The sequence below is a fragment of the Schistocerca cancellata genome, chromosome 1 (genome assembly GCF_023864275.1).
Source record: "Schistocerca cancellata isolate TAMUIC-IGC-003103 chromosome 1, iqSchCanc2.1, whole genome shotgun sequence".
Taxonomy (NCBI): Eukaryota; Metazoa; Arthropoda; class Insecta; order Orthoptera; family Acrididae; genus Schistocerca; species Schistocerca cancellata.
The window spans coordinates 843,537,441-843,559,692 of NC_064626.1; the positions used below are offsets into that span (position 1 = coordinate 843,537,441).

General features: G+C 43.6%; 1 protein-coding gene and 1 long non-coding RNA gene across 2 annotated transcripts in view; both read left to right on the plus strand.

Annotated features, from left to right (window-relative positions):
• Nucleotides 1–13,440, plus strand: part of LOC126162442 (uncharacterized) — a 317,276-nt gene extending 303,836 nt beyond the window's left edge. Inside the window, exon 3 of the long non-coding RNA XR_007535075.1 lies at nucleotides 13,376–13,440. This is a non-coding gene — a long non-coding RNA (uncharacterized LOC126162442). The remainder of the gene's footprint in view (nucleotides 1–13,375) is intronic.
• Nucleotides 13,441–13,898: 458 nt separating this feature from the next.
• Nucleotides 13,899–22,252, plus strand: part of LOC126107283 (uncharacterized) — a 92,627-nt gene continuing 84,273 nt past the window's right edge. Inside the window, exon 1 of the mRNA XM_049913339.1 lies at nucleotides 13,899–13,944. The gene's annotated coding sequence lies outside the window, so the exon portion shown is untranslated. The remainder of the gene's footprint in view (nucleotides 13,945–22,252) is intronic.

A 22,252-nucleotide genomic window follows, 5' to 3' on the forward strand; every position in this document is an offset into this window, starting at 1 on the left:
AACTGTGACAGGAATCACTACAAGCTACACAAACTCAGAAGCAGCGGATGAGGATGAACGTTTCACTTTGTACACTTAATAACAAAGTTACACGAAACTTTTTATGCTGTAGGAGTAAAAGTATCCCACTATTAATAATAATGATGTCGTGGACATTGAAAAGTTTTTTTCTTTGCCATTCCGTCAACTTTCTCGCACGCCCGCAACCAGAATCCATGCGTCCCTGACTTTGTGTGGCCCGCGAGTCAACTTCCGTGACATGTAAAACCACCGGTGGGTTGAGAAAACGTTCGTAGGTATTTGTAAAATTATAGTCAGGATCGCCAGCAATACTTTGAATCGAGGTACGGCTTTAATATTGTCACTTCTCCACAGGGCCGTACTGTACCTTGTAGAATTCTTTTCTATACAGATTTAGCAAAAGTTATAGTTTTGTAGGTTGGTTCCAAAAACTAAGCTATATTGAAACAAATTACTTAAAAGAACTACAGTGACGTGGAAAACATTGCACCCAATAAATTAAATGGAGCATTGTAGTAAATGAATTACTATTTGTACAAACATTCTGAAAAACTGAAACAAAATATATATGTTACTGTTTATAGCAGCTAATTTCAGCATTATGCTTAATGAAGTCTTACTTGCTCCTCATAAATTACAAATTGAGCTTAAACTACACAGAAGCGCCAAAGAACCTTGCATAGGCAAGACTGTTCAAATATAGAGAGATGTAAACAGGCAGAATACAGCGCTGCAGTTGTCAACGCCTTTATAAGACAGGTGTCGCGCAGTTAGATCGGTTACTGCTGCTACAATGGCAGGTTATCAAGATCTACGTGAGTCTGAACGTGGTGTTATGTCGGCGCACTAGCGATGGGACACAGTATCTCTGAGCTAGCGATGAAGTGGGGATTTTCCTGTAGGATCATTTCACGAGTGTACCGTGAATATCAGGAATCCTGGAAAACAAATCTCAGACATCGCTGCAGCCGGGAGAAGGTCCTGCAAGTACTAGACCAACGGAGAGTGAAGAGAGTCGTTCAACGTGACAGAAGTGCAACACTTCGTTAAATTACTGCAGATTTCAATGTTGGATCATTAACAAGTGTCAGCACGCGAACCATTCAACGAAACATCATTGATATGTGCTTTCGGAGCCGAAGGCCCACTCGTGTACCCTTGATGACTGCACGACACAAAGCTTTACGCCTCACGTGGACCCGTTGACACCGACATTGAACTGTCGATGACTGGAAACATGTTGCCTGGTCGGACGAGTCTCATTTCAAATTATATCGACCGGATGGACATGTACAGATATAGAGACAACCTCATGAATCCATGGACCCTGCATGTCAGCATGCAGGAGACTGTTCAAGCTGGTGGAGGTTCTGTAATGGTGTGGGGCGTGTGCAGTTGGAGTGATATGGGACCCCTGATACGTCTAGATATGACTGACAGGTGACACTATGTAAGCATCTGGTCTGATCACAATCATCCATTCATATCCATTGTGCATTCCGACGGACCTGGGCAATTCCAGCAGGACAGCGGGACACCCCATATGTCCAGAATTGCTACAGAGTGGGTCCAGTTTAAATGCTACCGCTGGCCACCAAACTCCCCATGCATGAACAATACCAAGCATGTCTAGGATGCCTTGCAACGTGCTGTTCAGAAGAGATCTCCACCCCATCGTACTCTTACGGATTTATGGAGAGCCCTGCAGGATTCATGGTGTCAATTCCCTCTAGCACTACGTCAGACATTAGTCGAGTCCATACCATGTCGTGTTACGACACTTCTGCCTGCTCACGGGGGCCATACGGGATATTAGGCAGGTGTAACAGTTTTTTTCTCTTCTGTGTATTATCTGGAAATAAAACAAAATGAGTAATAAAGGGCTGAGAAAATTTCTCATTCCAGGAACTGCGTTATCATTGAGCGAAGTCAATTAGAAATTTCCTTCAGTACCTGACCATCAACCTATGAGGTCCTATACTCCGTCCATCATAAGAATAAACCTGATGCAAACACAAACGCGATGATCAGTCAGAATTCGTAGCACACGTACACTGGTGTTGGAAGTAGGTTCCACTTATGTATTTAATATCTTATTGCGAAGTTACGTTAACTGAAACTGTAAGATGTTCAAATGTATTTACAGCCATCAGCGTTTTCCTTAATCACGATTTAGCGATGTAGTTTGTACACTCCTGGAAATTGAAATAAGAACACCGTGAATTCATTGTCCCAGGAAGGGGAAACTTTATTGACACATTCCTGGGGTCAGATACATCACATGGTCACAGGCACATAGACACAGGCAACAGAGCATGCACAATGTCGGCACTAGTACAGTGTATATCCACCTTTCGCAGCAATGCAGGCTGCTGTTCTCCCATGGAGACGATCGTAGAGATGCTGGATGTAGTCCTGTGGAACGGCTTGCCATGCCATTTCCACCTGGCGCCTCAGTTGGACCAGCGTTCGTGCTGGACGTGCAGACCGCGTGAGACGACGCTTCATCCAGTCCCAAACATGCTCAATGGGGGACAGATCCGGAGATCTTGCTGGCCAGGTTAGTTGACTTACACCTTCTAGAGCACGTTGGGTGGCACGGGATACATGCGGACGTGCATTGTCCTGTTGGAACAGCAAGTTCCCTTGCCGGTCTAAGAATGGTAGAACGATGGGTTCGATGACGGTTTGGATGTACCGTGCACTATTCAGTGTCCCCTCGACGATCACCAGTGGTGTACGGCCAGTGTAGGAGATCGCTCCCCACACCATGATGCTGGGTGTTGGCCCTGTGTGCCTCGGTCGTATGCAGTCCTGATTGTGGCGCTCACCTGCACGGCGCCACACACGCATACGACCATCATTGGCACCAAGGCAGAAGCGACTCTCATCGCTGAAGACGACACGTCTCCATTCGTCCCTCCATTCACGCCTGTCGCGACACCACTGGAGGCGGGCTGCACGATGTTGGGGCGTGAGCGGAAGACGGCCTAACGGTGTGCGGGACCGTAGTCCAGCTTCATGGAGACGGTTGCGAATGGTCCTCGCCGATACCCCAGGAGCAACAGTGTCCCTAATTTGCTGGGAAGTGGCGGTGCGGTCCCCTACGGCACTGCGTAGGATACTACGGTCTTGGCGTGCATCCGTGCGTCGCTGCGGTCCGGTCCCAGGTCGACGGGCACGTGCACCTTCCGCCGACCACTGGCGACAACATCGATGTACTGTGGAGACCTCACGCCCCACGTGTTGAGCAATTCGGCGGTACGTCCACCCGGCCTCCCGCATGCCCACTATACGCCCTCGCTCAAAGTCCGTCAACTGCACATACGGTTCACGTCCACGCTGTCGCGGCATGCTACCAGTGTTAAACACTGCGATGGAGCTCCGTATGCCACGGCAAACTGGCTGACACTGACGGCGGCGGTGCACAAATGCTGCGCAGCTAACGCCATTCGACGGCCAACACCGCGGTTCCTGGTGTGTCCGCTGTGCCGTGCGTGTGATCATTGCTTGTACAGCCCTCTCGCAGTGTCCGGAGCAAGTATGGTGGGTCTGACACACCGGTGTCAATGTGTTCTTTTTTCCATTTCCAGGAGTGTATTTGCAAATACAGTAACAGGCTCTGCTCTGTTGGGCTCTGATTGTCGCGCTGTTAATACGCAGTATGAAAGTGAGGCTGCTTCCTGTTCCGTAATAAAACGTGCTGTGGAACACGGTTGAAAAGTGCCGACAAATAGCCTGTTCTTAATGTTTTTCATAAATTTACAGACATAATCGGCTTTGAAGTATTCCGAGGGACTGTATTAGATACACTTAAGACACACACATACAGGGTGTTACAAAAAGGTACGGCCAAACTTTAAGGAAACATTTCTCTTACACAAAGAAAGAAAATATGTTATGTGGACATGTGTCCGGAAACGCTTACTTTCCATGTTAGAGCTCATTTTATTACTTCAAATCACATTAATCATGGAATGGAAACACACAGCAACAGAACGTACCAGCATGATTTCAAACACTTTGTTACGGGAAATGTTCAATATGTCCTCCGTTAGCGAGGATACATGCATCCACCCTCCGTCGCATGGAATCCCTGATGCGCTGATGCAGTACGAGCACGAGGAGTCTCTACATTTGGCACCGGGGTTGCGTAGACAAGAGCTTTCAAATGCCCCCATAAATGAAAGTCAAGAGGGTTGAGGAAGGAGAGCGTGGAGGCCATGGACTTGGTCCGCCTCTACCAATCCATCGCTCACCGAATCTGTTGTTGAGAAGCGTATGAACACTCCGACTGAAATGTGCAGGAGCTCCACGTGCATGAACCACATGTTGTCGTACTTGCAAAGGCACATGTTCTAGCAGCACAGGTAGAGTATCCCGTATGAAATCATGATAACGTGCTCCATTGAGCGTAGTTGGAAGAACATGGGGCCCAATCAAGACACAAACAATGCTTGCCCAAACGTTCACAGAAAATCTGTGTTGATGACGTGACTGCACAATTGAGTGCGGATTCTCGTAAGCCCACACATGTGGCGGTGAATCGAGGAAGTATAGTACATACTGACGAAACTAAAATGAGCTCTAACATGGAAATTAAGCGTTTTCGGACACATGTCCACATAACATCTTTTCTTTATTTGTGTGTGAGGAATGTTGCCTGGAAGTTTGGCCGTACCTTTTTGTAACACCCTGTATATTGAATGTGCAGCGGAACCGGGAAGATAACTTACTGCATTTCATGGCTTGCTGGTTCAAGTCTCGCATGAGTCATTTTTTTTTCTCGTTCTATTTGAAATACGTACATAACGTAATTGTAAAATTCATCATTATTTTTTATGAATAATGCACATCGTCTTGTTTCTAATTACATATTGCACGCGCAATTCCTGTTTTCATTTCAAATATAAATTCTTAATTATCGATGTTTTATGAAACACAGTTAATAAAGGTTGCTTAAATTAAGAAGACATAGCAACTTAAATTTTTAAGGTTCAAATAGTTCAAATGGCTCTGAGCACTATGGGACTCAACTGCTGAGGTCATTAGTCCCCTAGAACTTAGAACTAGTTAAACCTAACTAACCTAAGGACATCACACACATCCATGCCCGAGGCAGGATTCGAACCTGCGACCGTAGCGGTCTCGCGGTTCCAGACTGCAGCGCCAGAACCGCGCGGCCACTTCGGCCGGCAAATTTTTTTTTTAAGGCAAAAATGAAAAACCCTACTCTTTATTTGGACTATGTCCATTGTTTTATACCACAGATGTTGCTGAGTGTCGTAGAAACATGAAAAACAATCATTTCACAGCACCGAGCACATCATATAAGTGCTGCATTTTTACATGTGCCACTGTACCATTACAATATTATCGCAACAGAACTGATCTGGAGCCAATTTAAGGGATTTGGCCGGAGAAATAAGAATACTGTTACGCAACCAGACGTACTGGAAATGACGCACGCAGCTTTTTCACATGCCACTGTCACTGCCGAACGCTGGCGGGATATGGAACGGCATGTCATAAAAAAAAAATGGAGAAAATGAGGCGCCTGGATGACTTCAAGGATTCTGTTATTGATCGAATCGTTATCAACTTAGCAGATGACAGTTCCAGAACTGAAATGTATTTCTCGGTGTCGGATAAGGAAGGAGCTAAGAGGTTACCAGACGACTAACTGTAATTAATACGTTCAGTGGGTTCAGTATTCAACAGTACGGTGAAATCCCTGCAGTATGCTTTTGCATCACACATAGCTCGCTCAGAAAAATTACTCTGTGTTTAAGTTAAGAATTTTCATCACTGCTGTTTGTAATTGGAATACTATGCCAGGTGAGAACGAGAGCATTTTATGCTTTCCGTGTGGTCATATAACAAACGCGCGGTAGTGCTGAAGTTTTGCGGGATACTATTTCATTCTCTTTAAAAAATTAAATGACACTGGAAGCTATATTGTTCCTTTGCCCGTCTCTGTTTACGTCTGAACTGCAACTGCTCGCCGGCCGCTGTGGCCGAGCGGTTCTAGGCGCAGGTTCGAATCCTGCCTCGGGCATGGATGTGTGTGATGTCCTTAGGTTAGTTTGGTTCAAGTGGTTCTAAGTTCTAGGGGACTGATGATCTCCGATGTTAAGTCCCGTAGTGCTCAGAGCCATTTGCAACTGCTCACATCATTGCAGGTTAGTTGGACCAGCTGGCTGGCTAGTGTGTCAAAGTTTAATGCGCCCGTGAAGCTGTTGTCCCGCATTATCGCCCAGTCCATGTGCCTGTAATACAGCACAAAACGTACCTTTATGATCGTACTTGTCTGAACTGGTCACAGCTTGGCTTTCGCTCCACGTGAAACGAAATGATTCAAATGGCTCTGAGCACTATGGGACTTAACTGTTGAGGTCATCAGTCCCCTAGAACTTTACTTAAACCTAACTAACCTAAGGACATCACACACATCCATGCCCCAGGCAGGATTCGAACCTGCGACCGTAGCGGTCGTGCGGTTCCAGACTGTAGGGCCTTTAACCTTAAGCTCGGCCACTCCGTCCGGCTGGCAGCAGCAGAATGAAAACAGTCAATGCTGTCTGGTGCATGTTACGAGCGAAGGAAATCGATCGTTTTGCCTTTGTTAATCAGTGTTGTTGACTATCCTCTATTGTTATCGCCTGTCGTCGCTATTATTGCAGTTTCGGTATTTGCTTTTTATTGAGTGGCAATAAGTAGCATTCAGTTAATTTTTTCGCGCATGTTTATGGCTAGGCGTTTTCTTAATAATGAACTTCGTGCGTGGAGCGGAACGATGAAACGATCAATGGGTGGAAATGGAAGAAATCAGAGCTCTGCATAAAAAAAGTTACGCTAAAGATAATTTCAGTGCGGTATACAGTATCGGCAAGGATGATTCATATTATGAAACTACATAAATTAAAGGCAGTCAAAGAAAATTGGTGAGGTGGCGCAGTGGTTAGACACTGGACTCGCATTCGGGAGGACGACGGTTCAATCCAGCGTCCGACCATCCTGATTTAGGTTTTCCGTGATTTCCCTAAATCGCTCCAGGCAAATGCCGGATGGTTCCTTTGAAAGGGCACGGCCGACTTCCTTCCCTAATCCGATGAGACCGATGACCCCGCTGTCTGGTTTCCTTCCCCAAAACAACCCAACCCAAAGGAAATTGACATATGATGACAAATATTTCGCACAAAAATGCTTTCGACACGTGACAGTATTTGTTTGAAAAGCAAGTGATTAAGTTAGCCAACAATTTAAAAAAAAATTGTTTTATATGCTCTGTGTTGATGTCACCTCATCATTTGCTGAAATATAGTTATCGGTGGTGGTCGCAAACCAGCGGAAAGAGATATAGAAGTTCAATAGATTTAAATAAAGTAGCAATTGTTAACTTATTTAATTGTATTGTTGTAATGCGGCATGAGTTATTAACGTATTAAAATCAACAAAAAAATCCACATTTAATGCTAAAGTAAGATAAATTCGTATTCAAATAAATTCGTAAATTTTGGAAATGCTCCAGTTTTAGAAACTTTTTACTCACGTCTTATTGAAATAAAATTCGTTGTTTTCGTCCAAAAAATTGGCGACCCTAGTCGTGATTCGCGTGTAAACGAAAAGTCTTAAAAGTATGTAAATGATAGTGCTCAAACCCAGAGAGTGAGTGAAAACATTCATATAGTTGACATGGCCGCTGGGACTAGTTTCATTCGGTAGTTTTATATGTGTGAGAAACCCGATTGAACGAAAAACAATTGACTGACAAATCGGCCGAAAACGATTCGGTTGTCCCAGTGATTGAATCAAGTCCACAGTTGCCACATAAACAAAGTTAGAGAGAGACGTCTGTACGGTAGTAGTCGTTCCGTTATGATTCTGCTGGTACGAAATGACGCTAACAACAGACAGTGTTTGCAGTCGCTGGCCAAAGGAAAGCCGCCTCATAGACTGAAGGGGTAGGAGGGCCACGTTTCGCTCGCGGTAAATTATTAAACTGCCTGTCTTTCTTGTTTTTTCGGTCAGTTTTTGCGCACTGTGAGTGTCTGTGCCCTTGGTGGTGGCCCATCTCACCACCCCTTCGGTACGGCCCTACCGCTCTAACTGCTTAACTGCTCTCATAAAGATTTGGAGGTGCGACTACTGGCACGGAAAACGTGCATCCCGAAAAACGACTATTCCTCCCCCAGGTGATCCCTTTCACAGACGATCTGCACAGATACAAAACAGACAGCTTCGTCACTAAAGTCACGCCATGTTTACTTCGCAGTGTTTTGCAGACGTACTTGTTCACGTTTCTTCAGTAACAAATGCAATTAATTGGCTTTTTATAACTGTCACAAAATCTCACTTCAAAAATTTTCATTTAGACTGGTTGCGCGGCCTTGATAAATTGTTTAAATGATTACTTTTAGTGTCGCCTTCACTTGTCATTTTTCTTTTGGTGATTTTACAGTGTCGATCTTAGCCCATTAGTAAGTATTTTACAAAAAAGTTTATCGATGGCACTTTACGCCATACAGGTCTCTGCACCTGCGTGTGTTTAAATAGCGTCCACCGTTATTGTGCGTATGAAAGCGGTAGTCGTTATTAATAACCCTGGTCCCGTTAGTACAGAAGCGCGTCACAGTTAGAAAAACTACATACATTTCACCTCCCTTCGCACTCAACATACACGTTATGGCCGCACCGTGTTGAATGACATAAAATGCGATGGGACGTGAAATGTGTGTAATTTTTAAAACTGCCACGTGCTGACGTACTGACTGGGGTGGTGTTTTTAATTTAATGGTAATTACGACTCGTGGTCTCATAGGCACAATAACGGCGGCCGCTATTTAAATATGCACAGTTGCAGAGACCTGCATGGCCTAAACTGCCATCGATAAATTTTTTTTGTAAAATACTTGATAATGGTCGAATACTAACATAATACAATCCTAAACCAGTGATGGAAAAATAATAGCTGCACGCGACGCTAAATCATTTAAACACTTCCATCAAGTATAATTCCTTAGACTTTTCTGGCGATTCGTTGTCATCTCGTAGTATCAAGTGTACTGCCGGTGGTCCGTGTCTTTCCAACACGATATTTGGCTTCGTAACTCGGCGTCTTCATTAGGTCTCTCCTGAGACTGAAGCTCGTGGTGAGGGCGCCGAGTGACGACGTCGAAATATCGTGTTGGAAAGACGCGGACACTAGATACTACGAGATGACTTCCATCAAACATCACGATCAAAACGAGACCTCTGCCTGCCACTCATAGGCACTTCCGCTATGCCACAACACTCGTCTTAAACTGGTATAACTGATAAGAACACCACCCCCGCGCACAGCAGCGCACTTAAGTATTATTGTAAGTTTTCCGTTCTGGAAGAACACCTTGTCGATCACTGTGGATCACAGACGTCCGATGTCTGAAACCAGTACCACTATCAAGCAACACCTCGACCTCAGAGGGTGTTAGATTCGCCGGCAGGGCAGCAAGTCCTCAATTACGAGATCTCCAAGGAACTGTCGAAGGTGTTCATAAACATTATGGCCTTTCAGGTAATCACACCTGAAGTGCACAACGATCTGTTTTTTTACTCCAGTACGGCCTAATTGGTCGTCCGTTTCCCACTGATAGAAATCATCTGAAACCTGCCCCTGGTTACAGTTTTCGTCTCGTACTTTAATTTCCAACTTAATGGCGCTGAGAGAATACTTAATGCCAGTGGAGAATGTCTAACCCTTAAGCAAGAATGGCAGACTCAGAATCCAATTTGAAGTAAGCACTGTGAACCTTTTTTCACAGCCTCAGTTACGCGAATTTATGAAAACAAGTCTGTCAGGTTACAAAATAAACGCTAGTTCAAGGGACTCGTGCGAGCTACTGCCGCTAACAGCCAAGTTAAAGTTCCCAATTCGCGGCCGTATGCCATGTCACGCCCAAAATAAAGGATAATCCCTTCCCCAAATTAAAACTAAATCTGTGAATTAATTGTTCCGCTGAACTCAGATCACTGCAGGTGCCCAAATAGTATGTTGCACCTAATCGTAATAGCAACTACCCACTTTGTAACGGAGACTGGACGAGCTGTTGGAAACGATATTTACAAAATTTGACCCAATATGACAGTAGTTACCCTAAACGTTGCTTGATTAAGTATTAGCACGTTACAACGACCATCTTACATTTCAAATGAATTACATAAAATTTTTAAGATTTAGTCACAAATCCAATGTCTTTCACTGAGCTAGCTTTAACAAGCAACAAACCGTAAGGTATATTTCAATAAACTCACAAAACTTCACAGGATGAGGTTTCACAAGAAATTAAAGCCTTAGATTTACCTACACATTAATTCGTATAATATGTCACTTCTCCAAATAATTAACTAATTACTGTAAGAACAGTGTCCTCTAAGGCTCTAAGAACTTAAGGCTCGTTTTGTATGAAGAGCGAGCAGATGTTTTGTCGTAACTGGACGTGTGACCTTCTCAGTTGCGTCGTGAAGTTTGCGCCTTCCAACTTTGCACTTTCTGCATCAGAACAAGACGCAGCGATGAGCACATTATCTCCTTCACTGTACGACGTTTATTTCTTGCTTTTTGTGTACGAAACACCGATGACCTGCTCACTTTCTCGTAACCTTGCTGATTTATCGTCAGAAATTAACAATTTTCGAACAAGGACTTGATTCAGCTTGTAGGTTGCAAGCCTACGCAGTGTTCTTCTGCATCGAACTTTTTTTTCATAGTTCTTGCCGCTCATACCCAACTCTCAATGGCTGATAGCTATAAAATATTTGGAAATGTCAACATGAGTCATAACGAATCGACAATACAATTTGTTTTTTCTTTAGCTGAACAACCCTCAGTCATTTGTTCCACAATGATTTTGAACAAAAACTAATTATATTGTCTTTTCTACATTATGTAGGGTCCTCTGCTATTCTTGTGATGAGGTAGTACTGTGTGTTTATCTGATCACTGGCTTTCAGTAAACACACAGTCTGTCAGCATCGAAATTTTCGTTACAGGAATTGTTTTAACAAACCACAGTGCCTTTATAACCAGAACGTCATTGGACTGTAATACGAAGTGCTGAGATCAGCGTATACCGAGAGGAAACGTGACCCTACACAGCTTTAGATTTTGATGCGCCCCAGCAGTTGAAATTCATATCTGAGAGATTCTTCAGGCTGATTCCGTGATGATGTTACAGATTTTCAGGGGGTCGTGGAGAAGCGTAAAAGTGTCAGAGATGGTTCGGAAACGGCCGAGTCGAAAGTTACAAGCGAAATCTTTCCGATACCTCTGACAGTGAATCTCTTCTAGTGTGAGCTCTTTGCTTTCCATATTTTGGGAGAGGGTAGCATGGACCAAAACAAGAAAAAAATGTCCAGTATACATGGCTCTAAAGTGAATACCTTGAGAGGTATGAGCACTTGTTCATCTTCTACTGAAACACACACATTCTACTGAAAAAAGTGCATGTAGCTCTTATTTTATTCTTGTCTTGGTCCATATTACCCCCTCTCCAAATTTGGAAAGAGAAGAGCTTAACAGTTAGAGTAGTACACTGTTGGAGGGATGAGAACGACTTGAGCGTATAACGTTCGACTATTTTGTTTTCATGCCAGGGTCCATACCTCAAACTAACACATTTACCGTTGCCCATCATCCCTTAAAGTTTATATCATCATGACGGAATCATCTTGTATAGGGATTACGCGAAAAAACTCTCTCTCCCCCCCACCCCCCACCCCCTAGCAGCAGCAGCAGCAGCAGCATATTGTAGGTCGCTGGAGCGTACCAGACCAAGCGATTGGAAAAGGGCTCTCATAATTCTTGTAGATGCACATAATTATAGACATATATCGCTGACGTCAATCTATAGTAAAACTATGGAACATGTTTTTTATTGACGCATTATGACGTTGAAGAACAAAAATCACTTCTATAGAAGTCAAAATGGATACCATAAACACACATCTCGTAAAACAAAGCTCGCTCTTTCCGTCCATGAATTCGACTGCCGTGGGCTTTCCGAAGGCGTTCGATGCATTTCCGTAGTGTTGTGTTGTGATGAAAATACGTGCTTACCGAATATCGAGCAAGATTTTCAGTTGGACTGAAGACTTTGTTAGAACAAAAATTCAACATGTTGTTCTTAACGGAACAAAAGCGACAGATGTAAACGTATTTCCGGAAGTAGCCCAAATGAAGTGTTCAAAAATGGTTCAAATGGCTCTGAGCACTATGGGACTTAACATCTATGGTCATCAGTCCCCTAGAACTTAGAACTACTTAAACCTAACTAACCTAAGGACATCACACAACACCCAGTCATCACGAGGCAGAGAAAATCCCTGACCCCGCCAGGAATCGAATCCGGGCGTGGGAAGCGAGAACGCTACCGCACAACCAATGAAGTGTGATAAGGCCGTTACTGTATGGAATATATGTCGTCGGAAGTTCCATGAGGCTATTAGCCTGTGGTAGGTAACAAAGTCAACAGACTAGCGAAATGCAGGAAGATCTGCGGAGTATCTCTGGTTGCAGCAAGGGCTGGCAGTTCACATTGAGTGGAAACAAAAGTAACGTAGCGCACGTAAAAAGGCGAAGAGAAACAGCTCGCCGACAGCGTAATCTAACAGTAACAGATGTATTCTTTGGTCGCGATAAGTTATTCGAAACAGTAACAAGCCTAAGACACGTGAGTGTAACCGACCGGATTGGCTAAATATGGGATGACCACATAAAAATATTGCATAGAAAAGCAAATGTCAAAAAAAAAAAAGGTTCAAATGGCTCTGAGCACTATGGGACTTAGCATCTGATGTCATTAGTCCCCTAGACTTGGAACGACTTAAACCTAACCAACCTAAGGACATCACACACATCCGTGCCCGAGGCAGGATTCGAACCTGCGACCGTAGCAGTCGCGCGGTTCCGGACTGAAGCGCCTAGAGGGGCTCGGGCACCGCGACCGGCTAGCAAATGTCAAGCTGAAATTCAATGGAAGAATCTTAAAGGTGGCTTACAAACCTCTCGTGTGACACATTTTGTAGTATTGATCATCAGTTAATGGATGGAGGCGGGGGGATTCAGGGAAGTGCGGCGTGTTTCGTCAGGTCGTTTAGTAAATGCGAGAGCGTTCCTGAGATGCTAGGCAAACACCAGTGACAGACCCTACAAGGAAGGCGTTGTGTGTGGCGGAGAGGTCATTCTTCTCATGCAACATTCGCGAATGGGAAAGATCGGATGAGATAGTTGTACTAGAGCTACTATCCGACGCCCACCATAAGATGACTTGCAGATGTTAACGGAAGTTGGATGAGGAGTTGATGCATGTTACAGCGGAGGCTGTGGTCGCGGAACCCCGGGCACCTAACGGCAGCCACGAGGCCGTGTCCCCAGCGCAGAGGGACAAGTCGCCGCAGCAGCAGGAAGTGCGCTACCTGCACAAGAAGTTCAAGAAGGCGGCGGAGGCGGCCGAGGAGCTGGACGGCCACGTGCAGGGGCAGGCGCAGGGCCAGGGGCAGGCGGCGGAAGAGGCGGCGGGCCGGTACGCGTGCCCCTACTGCCGGCTGGCGTGCGCCAAGCCCAGCGTGCTGCAGAAGCACGTGCGCGCGCACACGGGCGAGCGGCCGTTCCCCTGCCGGCCGTGCGGCTTCGCCTTCAAGACGCGCTCCAACCTGTACAAGCACTGCCGGTCGCGCGCGCACTCGCTGCGGCTGGAGGAGGGCGGCGCCGGCGCCCACCCCCAGCCCGCGCAGCCTCCCGAGTCGCCGCCCACGTCGCCCGCCGCGTCCGCCGCCTCCGCCTCTGCCGCCTCCGGCTCTGCCTCCGGAGACGGCGACGGCGACAGCGCCGACGACTACGCCGACGCAGACAGCCGTGACTCCCGGCCGGCTCCGGGCTCTCAGGTAAGTCGTTGCCGGACGCTTTGTAACATTAAGCTTGCACAGACTCCGAAACTCCGTTTTCCGTTAAATCGTACACCGACACAGCCTCGGGTTGCTCACGCAGAGATTCCAGTATTGACTCTGGGAAGGTTAAGGTGCCAGACGTTAAATCCCACAACCGCAATCTGCTCCGTGCAGTGATGTAATTAGTGTGACTGGCGCCGCACGGAGTGGCCGCGTGGTTTGAGGCGTCATGCACGGACTGCACGGCCCCTCTGCCGGACGTTCGAGTCTCCCTCGGGCAGGGATGTCTGTGTTGTTCTTAGCATAAGTTAGTTTAAGTAGTGTGTAAGTCTAGTGACCGATGACCTAAGCAGTTTGGTCCCTTAGGAATTCACATACATTAGAACATTTGAAAATCCTGGCTGCCGACAATTCCTCAGTTCCTTTTTTTTTGTTTTTTTGTTTTTATTTTTTTTTTTTTTCAGTCCTCATGAATAAAGCAGGCCAAAATACATTTGGGTAAGAACTGACTCAGCTGCGATGCCATCAGTTTGGAAATAAGAAAACGGACCGTGGAAGCATTTGTTTAAGGCAGTAGTCGTTAAACTCAATTATTCTTGAGGCCCACGGTTCTCAGGTGGGTACCGCGCCTACTCGTCAGCACTGGTATATGGGGGCTCGGCCAGAGAAGAAGGTTCAAATCAAATGGCTCTGAGCACTATGGGACTTAACTTCTGAGGTCATCAGCCCCCTAGAACTTAGAACTACTGAAACCTAACTAACCTAAGGACATGGCACACATCGATGCCAGAGGCAGGATTCGAACCTGCGACCGTAGCGGTCGCGCGGTTTCAGACTGTAGCGCCTAGAACCGCTCGGCCAGCAGAAGAAAGTGACAGAAGTGGGAGCTACAGATGATAAGGCATTTAGAAATACATATTTCCTTATTTTCAATTTTTACGTCAACTGTAAATAAACGAGACTAATGCTCAATATATTGTTTTAACTAGTAGTTCCTTAAAAGACGTGAAAAGGGAGGGCAAAGAAAATTTTTGGATTGCAAGTAAAATTCCTTAAGGGGGTCGTAACGCATACACGAGAATTTTGTATATAAATTAGATACTTTCGTTATTTTACAGTTCATGATTTACACTTGTGGGAGTGATTCCGTAAAAACAGTGGGAGACGTAACTTTCTCGACATCTTTCACACGATATAAACGGTGCATCTTTACAATTACATGGTTGTTATAAAATTTCTGTAGAAAAACAAATGTTGTTTACATTCGTAAAAGGTTCTTTCTTATCGCAGTGTTTGGCAGCAAAGGACACACGCAAAGTTTAGCCAAATACTGGCGACCATAGTTGGCTCTGTACAATGGAATCTATTTTGATGCAGTCTTGTTCAAAGTCAAAATGCAAGTAACGAAATACGAATTCATGTACTCTTTAATTACAATTTATTTTTGAGATGTTATTTGCAGAATCAGAGGGACACTATAAGTATCAGTAACATTGTCATTGCTATCCTCCAATGAAGGTGTTGATTGTGTCTTGCGGCTGGTGTACTTTACATAAGATCTGAATCTCTTTGGGTTTTCTGCCAGATTTCGAGACATATTTTCGTTGCGGAAACTGTTAAAACCCTCTGGGATTAAAGTTTACACTAATTTTTGAGCTCCTGTAAAAGTTCACTTACACTCAAATCTGGTCTGTGTTTTCCGTTGCTTCTGCAACAGTGTTATGACCGTTTTGTATATAATTGGGGATCAGCACCATCTCTTAGTAATTTATTTGGTACATATCTCTAAATTGCTGTCAGTACTATTTGTTTGGTCTAAACCACATCTGGTCTGCGCTTACATCTTCAGATTGGAAGGAGTGGATAATGTCTGTTAGGAAGGCTTCAAGCTAATTTTTATCTGCTTCTTGAAATAGGTACACTTAGCGTTTATTTTTGATTGGTTTGGACATTATGGTAGTCAGTCTCGCTACAACCACCTTGTGGTCACTAATTCTCCCCCCCCCCCCCCCCCCGCCCTCTCTCTCTCTTTCTCTCTCTCTCTCTCTCTCTCTCTCTCTCTCTCTCTCTCTCTCTCTCACACACACACACACACATTAAGTGTAACTTGTATTACTTGTATTTCTTTTTTAAACTGGTGACACTTGTGCACACCAATTTCAAGATATATTCTTTATGCAGTAAACTCGTCTCCTTTCATGAAATACCTCATACCATTATTGGTAACTGTGCGTAGTAGATGCGCCTTCACTCTGCAGCCGAAGCGCGTTTGCCATAGTTGGTACAGCCACAGGTTGCGTGAGGGAAAACAAGCCAGTAACGTCGTAGAAAACGCAGACGTCTTATTTCACCATGTTACCAGTGCACAAGAAGTCTGCATGTAGCCGCTGTATACGACACATTAATCTGAAACATTATAAAATAATAATTCTTAACTGAATTACGTGACTGACAGTCACACAGAGAGCCACAGAAGCATGTGTCAGAAGTAATCTTATCCCTGCTGCTCATTTATTAACTTTCCAACGCCCAAGGCGTAATACAGTCTCCGTTTTAATTTTTCAGTTTTGTTATCCTGAAACGCTACAGCCATTTGTGTATAGAATGCTGCAGTGTTTTCCAGGAATACTGATAACTATCGCATTGGATTGTGAGTAGCGTCGCGTGGACAAACATGCAGTGTTTCTTCGTTTCGCCGCTTATTTATAGTGTATCGCTAAACAAACTCCCATGCTGTGGACGATACAAACTCCAGCAACGAACGAGTGTTCTTTCTTTATGACTAAACGGCTAAAACGGGCACAGTTGCAGGATGCCTTCCAAGGCAACAAAAAATTTGGAACTCAATATTTCATGCCATGATCTAATCATTAATAGGCATAATCTGACAGTAAGCGTTCAACACAATCCAAGTAATGAGGCTACAGAGTGTACGATGTATATCTTTAAAGTAAAAAGAACTACATGTGCGCTGAAGAATGCATGGTGGATAACAAGAGCTAAAGAGTTCAGATAATCTTGCACACAAAGATATGAGACAGTTCTTCCAAGTCACAAGAGAGATTTACGCTCCAACCACCTTTGGTAGGAATCCAATTTGGTCCAGTGACAAGAGTACAGTTCAAAAAGATCAGTGTTCCATCATGAATAAGTAAAAGAAACATATTGAAAAGCTTCTGTATTAGCAACCAGTTATTGATGAACAGGTGTTCTACATAATAGAACAAGCACCCAACAAAGGATAACTTGGGCAAGCCTCGACCAACACTGGACGAAGTTAAGCGTGCTGTCGATCAAGCAGAGCAACGCAAGAACACAGGTCCTAATGATAGACCAGTGGAATATTTGAAAAAAGGTCATAAACCACATACACGAGCGGACTGTTGAAATCCGGAACACGGAAGAAACTTCATGCTGATTTCAGAAATAGTCGAGTGATTCCCATATTTCAGAAAGGATGTTGCAGAGACTACAATAGTCTTCGCGGAATATCGGTGCTGTCTAGTTTGGGTAAGCTAATTACTCGAATTCTCGCAAATCGTGCTATACGCTTAGTGGACGAATTACTAGTAGAGCCAGTGCGGCTTCAGGCCGCATAGAGAAACCCTAGATATGCTTTTCACAGCTCGTCTGCTTCAGATAGTGCAGGAATCAAAATAGACCTTCTTGCATTGCCTTTATTAACCCCACTAAAGGATTTTACTGGGTAAACTGTACAGCTTTGGTGAAAATTTTAATCGCAGAAATTTATTTTCATCTTGAAATTGCTGTACACAGGTATGACAACAGCTGTCATTGCGAACGACTCTGTTGGTGAGCCATTCCATATCAATACTGCTGTCACGCAATGATGTGTAATTGTTCCCACGTTATTTTCCGTATATGTTGCCGCTGTCGTGCAGTCAGTAAAAGAGTTGTTCGTATGGGGCAGCCGCAACTATGCAAGTCCATTTTGAAAAATGAAGAAACCGTAGAACAGTTGCTTAATCCACAATCTTTAATTGTATACACTTGAAGTTACATCATCTGGTGTAAACTGTAATAATAAAAAAATTTCTGTCACACATAAATGGTAGTCGACCCTCAAGTCTGAAATATTGGATAAGGAACTATGCGCCTAAAATTTCTAAATTACAACAAAAAATGGCTCTGAACACTATGGGACTCAACTGCTGAGGTCATTAGTCCCCTAGAACTTACAACTAGTTAAACCTAACTAACCTAAGGACATCACAAACATCGATGCCCGAGGCAGGATTCGAACCTGCGACCGTAGCGGTCGCGCGGTTCCAGACTGCAGCGCCTTTAACCGCACGGCCACTTCGGCCAGCAAATTACAATAAATTAAAAGACAGAGTAGGACGTTATTTATGGCAACGGCCTTGCCGCAGTGGATACACCGGTTCCCGTGAGATCACCGAAGTTAAGCGCTGTCTGGCGTGGTCGGCACTTGCATGGGTGACCATCCAGGCCGCCATGCGCTGTGGCCATTTTTCGGGGTGCACTCAGCCTCGTGATGCCAATTGAGGAGCTACTAGACCGAATAGTCGCGGCTTCGGTCAAGAATACCATCATAACGACCGGGAGAGCGGTGTGCTGATCCCGTGCCCCTCCTATCCGCATCCTCCTTGGAGGGTGACACGGCGGTCGGATGGTCCCAATGGGCCACTTGTGGGCTGTAGACGGAGTGGAACTGGACGTTATTTACAAAATAACGTAATCATCTGAGGTCCCCCTCACCCCAGTGTTGTCATAGCACCGAAGGTTCCATGTCAAAAGGGTAAAAGGGACCTGAAAAAATCTGAAAAAACGAATATCACGACCGGGCACCAAAAATTACGAAAATAATGAAACATGTAAAATGCAATAAAAATCTTGGGGAGGGGAGTCATATTGCGTGGAATTACTTACAAAAATTCCATAACAACCTTTCTCCGTGCAGCGCGAACGCGAGCACAAATGCGAAAACGGTGTAAATAGTTACTAAAAGACGTGTCTACTGAAGCTGCACACGACCCGAGCGCAGGCGCGGTACGAAACAGACATGAGATTGGTGGGTCGTTTAAAGTTGAGAAGCGGGAAGTAACAGCAAATGGAGACGGAAACATCGCAACATTAAGAGGGAAAAGTAATAGTAGTATGGTATTCTGCCTCATGGCAGGTCTTGTCATGGGTGAAGCCTCTTCAACTTTTATCTGTCCATAACCAGTCTTTTCATTTCTGAATATTTGCCTCCTTTTATATTGCCCAGCATTTGATATCTTATTTTTCCTCTTCCCCTTTTTCCCTCCACCATTCTTTCTATTCCTTCCTTTAGTAAACAGTCCCTCCGCAAGCAATGTCCAATCCATTTCCGTTTTCTCTTTCCGATGACTTTCAGCATGTTTGTTTCTTCTCCAACTCTTCTTAATACTTCATTCCTTACTCGGTTTTCCCATTTCACTTTTTCAATTCTTCTCCATATCCACATCTCTAGTGCCTCCAATCTTTTTTTCATCTTCCTTCCTCAATGTCCAGGCTTCCGCGCCATACAGTGCAACGCTCCAGATGTAACATTTGGCAAGTCTTTTCCTCAGAGCTTTGTTTAGTGGTCCGCAAAGTAGTTTTTGTTTCCTCTTGAATCCTTTTTATGTTTCCTCTTGATTCCTTTTTATGTTTCCTCTTGATTCCTTTTTATGTTTCCTCTTGATTCCTTTTTATGTTTCCTCTTGATTCCTTTTTATGTTTCCTCTTGATTCCTTTTTATGTTTCCTCTTGATTCCTTTTTATGTTTCCTCTTGATTCCTTTTTATGTTTCCTCTTGATTCCTTTTTATGTTTCCTCTTGATTCCTTTTTATGTTTCCTCTTGATTCCTTTTTATGTTTCCTCTTGATTCCTTTTTATGTTTCCTCTTGATTCCTTTTTATGTTTCCTCTTGATTCCTTTTTATGTTTCCTCTTGATTCCTTTTTATGTTTCCTCTTGATTCCTTTTTATGTTTCCTCTTGATTCCTTTTTATGTTTCCTCTTGATTCCTTTTTATGTTTCCTCTTGATTCCTTTTTATGTTTCCTCTTGAATCCTTTTTATGTTTCCTCTTGAATCCTTTTTATGTTTCCTCTTGAATCCTTTTTATGTTTCCTCTTGAATCCTTTTTATGTTTCCTCTTGAATCCTTTTTATGTTTCCTCTTGAATCCTTTTTATGTTTCCTCTTGAATCCTTTTTATGTTTCCTCTTGAATCCTTTTTATGTTTCCTCTTGAATCCTTTTTATGTTTCCTCTTGAATCCTTTTTATGTTTCCTCTTGAATCCTTTTTATGTTTCCTCTTGAATCCTTTTTATGTTTCCTCTTGAATCCTTTTTATGTTTCCTCTTGAATCCTTTTTATGTTTCCTCTTGAATCCTTTTTATGTTTCCTCTTGAATCCTTTTTATGTTTCCTCTTGAATCCTTTTTATGTTTCCTCTTGAATCCTTTTTATGTTTCCTCTTGAATCCTTTTTATGTTTCCTCTTGAATCCTTTCTATGTTTCCTCTTGAATCCTTTTTTTGGCCATTGCAATTCTTTTTCTAATTTCTGTTGAGCAATACATATCATCCATTATTACACTTCCCAAGTAATTGAAGCTATTCACTTGCTCTATTTCCTCTCCCCCTATTTTCATACGGCATTTTCTCCCGTTTCCTCAAATTACCATCCTTTTCGTTTTCTTCTTGTTAATCTTCATTCCATATTCTTCTAAGAGGGAAAAGGACCTGTACATATAAAACAAGGGAAATGCAAAAAAAATAAAAAATAAAAATAAAAAATCAGGCATGACGCTTTAATTCATTACTTCTTTACTGCTGTCTCTGTTTGCAACACAGTTTGCAAACAATATCCACATATACCACTGAATGCACTAGCAAAATTATATAATTGAGCGACCTTGAGATGCGTGAAAAACTAGCTTTTCTTGAAAAAGAGCGCAAATTACCCATACTATATACACGGTGTTTGATAATGAGAGCTGTTTTATTCAGAGGCGTTAGATTCTTTAAAGAATAGGGAGTGGGGGGATTATTAGTCGCTCAGTTGTTAAAATCATTGCTCGATTCCTGCTAAATTAAAACAGTTGGTTTCTAAGTTCGACACAGCACGATATGCATGTTCGTACATGTATCTGTTGCGTAAAGTAGATATTAATGCAACTGCTATGCCTGCTAATAAACATCCAGCAGCTATGGTAATATTAGAGACAGATCTACGTGTTGCAGCAGGGCAGCGTTTTCGAATTTCTCGCTGAAAAATGCATTTTATGTTACGGCGTTCTGTGGGGTAATTTCATCATGTGTGTTCCTGATGCTGATGTTTTCTTTCGAATTGATTGCTTTCAGAGATAAATGAGCGGTGCAAACTCTTCACCAATTGATGACCCCTGTATTCTGACGAAGGTTCCTCCTGGAATTAGGTGACTTTTTTGTTTTACTCAAAATGTAAATTTGTCACCAGAGTTACCAAATGAATCTAAATGGATACTGGGTAAAGGCAGCGTGGAAATACTATGGCTAATGGTCTGAATTCGCTGGTCATCCTCGTCTTGCAACTTGCCCCATAGCAAATATCAATACTAAAATGTACAGTTCAGGTACCCAGGGAATGAAACGGTTAATTTCTTTGAGTATTTTACTGCTATGGCTATAATGATCGTCTTCAATGTTAGCACTCAAATTATGTTTCTTTCCGTTGGGAGTATGTTGTGTACTATGCAAGTGTTGTGCAGTGCAGTCGTCGACTGATTATTGTTACTGTAATAAGCGACTCATACCAGATAACATGCGCATAAGTTTCATAAAGGCTGAAATTGTGGTTACATATTACCACAGCGTGTCGTTGATTCAATGAAAAAGGATAATGAGGAGCTCTCGCTAATTCTACACGCATAGTATTTTACCTGGTCAGAATAGGCCAGAGCTGAGGTAGGAGTATGACGTTCTTGTAATACTTAGAAAACAGCGTGAATACAACGTAAGGAGAACTTAGTTAACTTTCTATCGATCGCACTGTAGCTGGAATTGGAAAAGTCACTGCCAGCTTTAATGTGGCCTTTTCCCGCCGTGCGTCTCAAGCACTATGAATCCAGCAAGAGGTGCATAGATTAGCATAATGAGCTCGCATTTAGAAGGAAGAGGGTTAAACACTCCATCTTGCCATCCAGATTTAGGGTTTCCGCAAAATCGCTTTTAGCGAATACCAATAAACAGCTTTGGAAATGAATGCCACAGCCAATATTCTACTCCGTCAGTGTAGTCCATCGATCTTCAGCACTAATATTAAGCCCTCGCTTC